At 34.1% G+C, this 6965-nt stretch overlaps 2 non-coding genes across 2 annotated transcripts; both read left to right on the top strand.

The window, feature by feature from the left end:
- Positions 1 to 3538: 3538 nt before the first annotated feature.
- Positions 3539 to 3610, top strand: Trnad-guc (transfer RNA aspartic acid (anticodon GUC)). The gene has a single exon. It is a non-coding gene; the product is annotated as a tRNA-Asp (tRNA).
- Positions 3611 to 5035: 1425 nt separating this feature from the next.
- Trnad-guc (transfer RNA aspartic acid (anticodon GUC)) lies at positions 5036 to 5107 on the top strand. Its single transcript has one exon. It is a non-coding gene; the product is annotated as a tRNA-Asp (tRNA).
- The last annotated feature ends 1858 nt before the right edge of the window (positions 5108 to 6965 follow it).

Raw genomic sequence — 6965 nt, 5'->3', positions numbered from 1 at the left:
ATGGTAATATAAGTTTCTAAATGATATAGAATTGACAAAATGTATTTAAAACCGCTACCTTATCACATTTTATGCCTTTAGCACAAATTATATAAATATTAAATTCATATTTTAAGAATACATTACTAGTATTAATTTTTATTAATTTTATTACCTCCCTTTAATACATACATTCATGATGACTAATAAATTAAATACCAACATTTACTTTCTTACCACTTATTTACATGTTTAGATTATAATAAATATTTAGTAAATGTTGACCCTTTTCTTTGGTTATTTACGTGAATTGTAACTGCCGTGTGCAATATGTAAATTACTTTATTTTTTGTTCTCTTCACAATATTACTATACTCACCATATATATCCAGTAACGCCGGAAGTGAAAATAACGCACGATTCGTGCAATAAGAAACGCAGAATTGTGCAATAAATGGCGGCTGCCTGACTGGATTTCCAACGCTGTAAGTAAACTGGCCATTATATTTTATTTAGTTAACCGAACTGAAAAAAATGAAAAGCTGCATACGGCTGCAAAGACATTACTCTTTTCCTTCATCCACGAAATTGTTTACTTTTCAAGATCATTCGTGAAAATGATGACTTGACTACCGTTTTGAGCGAGAATTTGGCTTTTTGTCCACTCTTTTAAGTACAACAATGCATATTATCCTTGTTAATACGATAACATGAGAAGGAATAAGTTCTGGTTTATTTTATTTGTAAGGGACAATGCCCATGGACAGTAAATAGCCTATAAGGTAAAATCCTTGTCTGATCAATAATTTTAAAAGGATAAGGCATGGTTAATGAAACCCAGAAAGATCATTGTACCTGATCAGTAGATGACATCTAATAATTTCGAGGTCATTGGGTCAATAATCAGGGTCACAGTGACGCAAAATGTAAAATTATTGACAAATCAATAAGTTGTATAAATGGCACTTTTACAGGCTGGTGAAGAAGGTGCATCCTTGTACTATAGCACATATCTAGTTAACTAGGGAAATTCATATAAATGGTGTAATCTGATTGGTTATTTATCTCGTGGCCACGACTTAGCTTTCTCGTGGCCACGACTTAGTAACTCGTGGCCACAACTTAGTAACTCGTGCCACGACATAGTATCTCGTGGCCACGACTTAGTAACTCGTGGCCACGACATAGTATCTCGTTGCCACGACTAAGCTATATCTCGTGGCCACGACTTAGTAACTCGTGGCCACGACTTAGTAACTCGTGGTCACGACATATAGTAACTATCTCGTGGCCACGACTTATATAAAGCTATCTCGTGGCCACGACTTAGTAACTCGTGGCCACGACATAGTATCTCGTGGCCACGACTTAGCTATCTCGTGGCCACGACTAAGTAACTCGTGGCCACGACTTATTAACTCGTGGCCACGACTTAGCTATCTCGTGGCACTATGACGGTGGCACAAATGTGACATGTGTGTGTGTTTTTATTTATCTCGTGGCCACGAGATATTATGTCGTGGCCACGAGTTACTAAGTCGTGGCCACGAGATAAATAAAAACACACACATGTCACATTTGTGCCACCGTAAGAATCTATATAAAATTACAATAAGTTCTTAAAACACATATCATTAAACTTTTTTTCGTGTTATTATTACCTCCCTTCAATCTGATGAGCGAACAAATCAAAATACATTTTTTTATCAAAATGTACATGTGTATGTTATCATGAGTTGACCTAGTTCTGTGATAAACAGAGAACGTTTGTTCTTTGATGTACTCATTTTCAGTCAAAATGAAACATATATGAAATATTTAGTTTAATTTTAGCCGGTAAATTGGAGCATTATGTTTAGCATTCAAATTACTATGGCTGGTCATGTGTACATTGTTGACACACATGTATATGCATATTTCTCATTTAGCCCATGAATTCAGTAGGCTATCAAAAACTACCCCTGTAGATGCAAGTTGTACACCTACAGATAGTAAAATGAAACTTTACAGGATATCATTCAAAGGACATTTTAGGTTATATACAAACTCATTAATACTTGTAATATAGGATTTTAAATGCTATGAAATTGATGGAAAGTTAAGCAAACACTAAAACATTATTGTTTTTGCCTTTAGTACAAACTAAATGAATATAAAATTCATTATGTAAGAATATATGATTGGTTTTCATTAATGTTATTACCTCCCTTTAATATAATACACTATTAAACATAAATATACTTAGTGTCTGGCAGTATTTTTCACATTTTGAAAGTATTTATTTTAGTAAATCAGCTTTAAACAACCAGTGCTACTAATCAGGTAAATCGAATGACGTTATTTCGCTTATCTGTCTTGGAGGCAGCGCTACAGGGATATTTTGTTGTTGTTAACATTCGTGCGATACACAAGTGAAGTTTAGACGCTCGTCCAATAATATATCGAGTTGAAACCAACAAGGAGGTTTTTTCATAAAAAAATCATAGGATTAATGAGACAGTAGCCGTGAAAACAAACATATTTAATAACTCACATTTTCTCTCCAGAAACAAAAATCATATAATTGATTGTGAACAGTTTTTTGTAATCCGAGTTTTTAATCTGAAAACATTACTGGTTTCCTAGTAGTTTCTGAACCCTAGCATTCTTCCGCACCTTCATCGCTTTTGTTCAGTACAGTCAACTTTACATGAAGGACATCTATATTACCTCATCGAATCAGAGAGACGTTTGTTTTCTATGAAACAAAGCAGAAATAATGACAAAGTTATATCTAAACACCGACTTTGGTTAAAAAAAACAACAACAAAACTTTTTGTTATAATGGTGAAAAGATTTGAAATAAAATACCATCTAATATACGTTCTTCTTATTCTATGACATCTTTTAAAAATAAGTATAAAAACATATCTTGCAGATGGAAGAGTTAACTGTTGTTATTGCTTATTAATGATGTTTTGTGTTTCTATATATTGTTTAGAAGGCCACGTTTAAAATTAAGATATGTTATTTGTTTTCTACGATTGTGTATTTTCATGTGTAAGGCAAAAGAGAACAACCGTCACAGAAGCCTTCAAAACAACTTATTGCAAATATGTGTGATACACTTTAAAACAAACTTATTTTTTCACTCAGTTATTCTGTTTTATAACTTAAATTTTAATTATCTACAGGAATAAGCGTACGTTATGCCGCATCTCAACGGATAGTGTGGGTATTTTCAGTCAAATTTCACGTGAAGTAAAGCTTGCACAGCGCCAGAAATTTGTTAGCATGCTCATAACATTGATTTACTCGAACACAGTTGGGATATGTTAAAAAAGATGAATACTTACCGTCCGTCAATTGTGTTTTCTGCGCCGACATGTATATACTAGTATGAACTGCTGTCTGCCCATTTGTACGGTGTGAAGACACACGACCGTATTTCTTCATATGACATCAACATTTGTATGTCTGTGAAGTGAAATTTTCAATATTTAGCTAACGTTAGATATCACGTTGCCAAAAGTTTTTATAATCAAGACAAAAATAGTGCTTCAAGTCAAGTTCAACGTAATCCTCGATAGTACAGTGGTGAGTATCCCCGCCTGTCACGCGGGAGACCGGGGTTCAATTCCCCGTCGGGAGGTTGTTTTTATTTTCCGACAATAAGTTTTCTCTGAAATTAACCCATTTGACAAAGTGCATGTGCATTTAATTGGATAGGTAATCAGACCCCTCCACAGTGTTCAGACTGATGGCGCCATCCATTTTTGCGTATCTGATTGTAGTGAATGAATCTCAACAATTAGGAGCAGTCTACAAAAAATGTTTTACGCATGCAGCTCAGTGATTAATCTAGATGTGCGTCTTGCGTAAAATAAGCTTGTGATCGGTAACTGCCCATTATCGGCATTAGCCAATCAGAGCGTCCCGTTTGCATGAATGCTTTGTTTATGCTAATGAATCAAGGCAAAAATAGTGCTTCAAGTTCACCAGGACGTAATCCTCGATAATATAGTGGTTAGTATCCCCGCCTGTCACGCGAGAGACCGTTGTTCAATTCCCCGTCGGTGAGGTTCTTTGATCTTACGTCATTATGTTTTTTCAGAAATTAACCTTTTTGACAAAGTGCAAAATCCAAGATTATACACATCAATATACGAGTAATGATGATACTGTGCCGCTATGATAATGTGAGAGTGACGTTGCAATTTTTGTGTACACAAAGGTTTACAATCTTTTTAAACAGGGTATTTAGAAGTGAATATGATTCAAAATCAGAAATAGAATTTGAAAAGTCTCGATGGCAAAGTTGGTTAAGTCACTAGGATGCCATACAAATTAAATTGTATCATGAGTTCGAGCCACACAAGTTGTCAAACCTTTTTTTCCTTTTTCTTTCCCTATTTTTATTTTTACATGAGATGCAAATTAATTGGAATATAAAGGCAGTTTTGTTATAATTTCGAATAATTTATATATACCGGAAATAATAATTTTTATTCTGTGTAGTGTGTAATATATATTAGTAGTACTTTTGCAGTGCATAAGTTTTTCGTGCCAACTTAACTATAGTTGAAACAATTTATGTACATGTATGCATTCCGTATCAGGTTGCACCAACTTGCTAGATATAGCAACATTTAAAAACAAAAGTGAAATGAGAAGTTAATAGAAAATAACACAGCGCTAATAATCTTTACAAGAAAAAAAGAAATTCTTAATCGATTGATAATTATACAAAAAAATTTGGGACCGAACCTGGCTGTCTTGCATTGATATGTAACTAAAAATTTACCACACAACTTTACCTACTGTGTTACGCCGCCAGTTGGTAAATTTGTCGATATTTTAATTTATATGGCAAGCCTGCTTGACTTAAGATATTAAACACAATATGATAACTGTTTTACACCGTTAAAGTGGACTTGACCACCGCGTCACTAAATAATTATCCGAAACGCACAGTAGAATTTCTTATGTTTTCCTTTACCTTTATCTTATTATCTATACATTATATAATATTATTTGTATATACAAAATACTAGGTTTATGGAGATACACCAAGCAATCCTCGATAGTATAGTGGTAAGTATCCCCGCCTGTCACGCGGGAGACCGGGGTTCAATTCCCCGTCGGGGAGAAGCTTATCTTTTGCGAAATGGCCGCTATCAACAAAAAGAGCATTTTGTAAGGACTCTACTGATATATTTTTTTGTAATGACGAGACTGAAATGATCTTTGTGGAAAATGTTCCATATGATACAGAGAGAACAGAACGTGAAGCTCTATCCGGTGGCAACTGATCATGCATGAATAAATCAGTTTTATCTAGATCAAAACGTTGGCGCCGTATCATCTCTCTATCTTTAAAGAATGCAAAATTGTTTGACTATTCTGTGAGGTACGGGGTTCAAGCTGTTTCTATTGTAATTGCCCATGCGATGCTCACGTTCAATTTTCAAATTTCATACCAAAGCATGAGCGATGTTTAGCTTTTCTACAAGAAATGTACGCTACAATGATTCCGTCTACCCGTGTGTTCCATCTTTAAGCTCTGCACATGTGATGTTGCAAAATATCAACTTAATACGCATACTTTGAAATTTCACATATTAAAGTTCGTCTTTGGTTTTAGTGTCATCTTTATGCATTTCAGTAATTTCACTTTGTGCTTTGCCAAGGGCAAATTCTATGTTATCAGCACACTGATCAATATCCGTAACTTTCTGATTGGTGCGTTTGTTTTGATCATGCACAAAAGTCCAGATTTTTTTTTCAAAACTGACCTTTTTTCTAGCATATCTGGAGTATTTAATGAAGAATAAGGATTATAAGCGTCCATACAAGACTTAGCCTTATTCAAATACGTATAACTCTATTTGCTGTTCAAATATGAGATATCTTTCGCCTTTCTAAATATGCATTTACTCGTATTATATATCAAAGCTTAATAGTTTATAATAAACTTGGATATTTTTACTCATGCAATATTGAATCTAATCATATGCATATATCTTAACAATTAAATATTTGTTGTTTAAGAAGTTCAATTCAGACTTTGAAAATATCTCTTTTCTGTAGGACTTTTTTATATTTGTAAATTTGCTATTATTCACAAAACGTGATATATCACTCCTATACTACATATTGACCGACATTTGAAACTGTCTGTTTGCCGTCTAATGGGGAAAATACTGAAGTATGTTGGGAAATTTATTTGTTTAAATAAAATTTTTCCCCTAAACAATTATTTCCTACACCACTCATTTTTTTAGGGTTTTTGGTTTTTAAAAGGTTAACAAAATTTTTAAAAGTTTTCCCCTAAAATTTTTACGGCCACTAGTTTAATTAATCAGATCCCAGGGAAAAACATTCCCGTGTTGTTGGGTTTTATATAGATGTTTTTTTTTCGGGACCCCTTAAAAAATTCGTTCGCGCGACTTTTGTGTTGTGTTTGGGTTTTTTTTAATTTTTAAAATTTTCCCGGCATTTCTATTTGGGGGTGGTTCCAATTTTCCCTACTTAAATTTAATGTTGAAAATTCCCCCTTGGATATGTTCCCCTTGTTTTTTTAAATTTTTTTCTTTTGCCCTCTTATCTGTGATACGGGCAGGCTTCATAAACCCTCTATCCCCTTTCAAAATTCCATTTTATTTAGTTCCGCCCATTGTTTTCTCGTTTAGGGCACACACTTTCTATTACTTGGGGACCATACGTCGCTTTTTATGGAATGGCACGAAAGTGTCACGTTAAAGGTTCCATGATAACCGCTGTATGAACACATCTGCGGATGTTTCTATTTTCAAAATTTTACCATTTCATGTTTAACTGTTGAATTCTGCTTAAGCCGGTGGTAGGGGGCCTGCAACATTTTCAATTATGTTGCGTTGGACGTTCTTTAGGGGTTCTTATTTTCTCTATTTTTTGCTTTACTTTTCGTTTGGAGTTTCCAATTTCATCTAATTCGCCCTTGTATTTTCATAACGGTTTTACAATTA

The sequence above is a fragment of the Ruditapes philippinarum genome, unplaced genomic scaffold (assembly GCF_026571515.1).
Source record: "Ruditapes philippinarum isolate M1 unplaced genomic scaffold, ASM2657151v2 ctg6241_1_1_1_1, whole genome shotgun sequence".
Classification (NCBI taxonomy): Eukaryota; Metazoa; Mollusca; class Bivalvia; order Venerida; family Veneridae; genus Ruditapes; species Ruditapes philippinarum.
The sequence above is the reverse complement of the archived record's forward strand: the minus strand, read 5'-3'. Positions and strand labels throughout refer to the sequence as shown.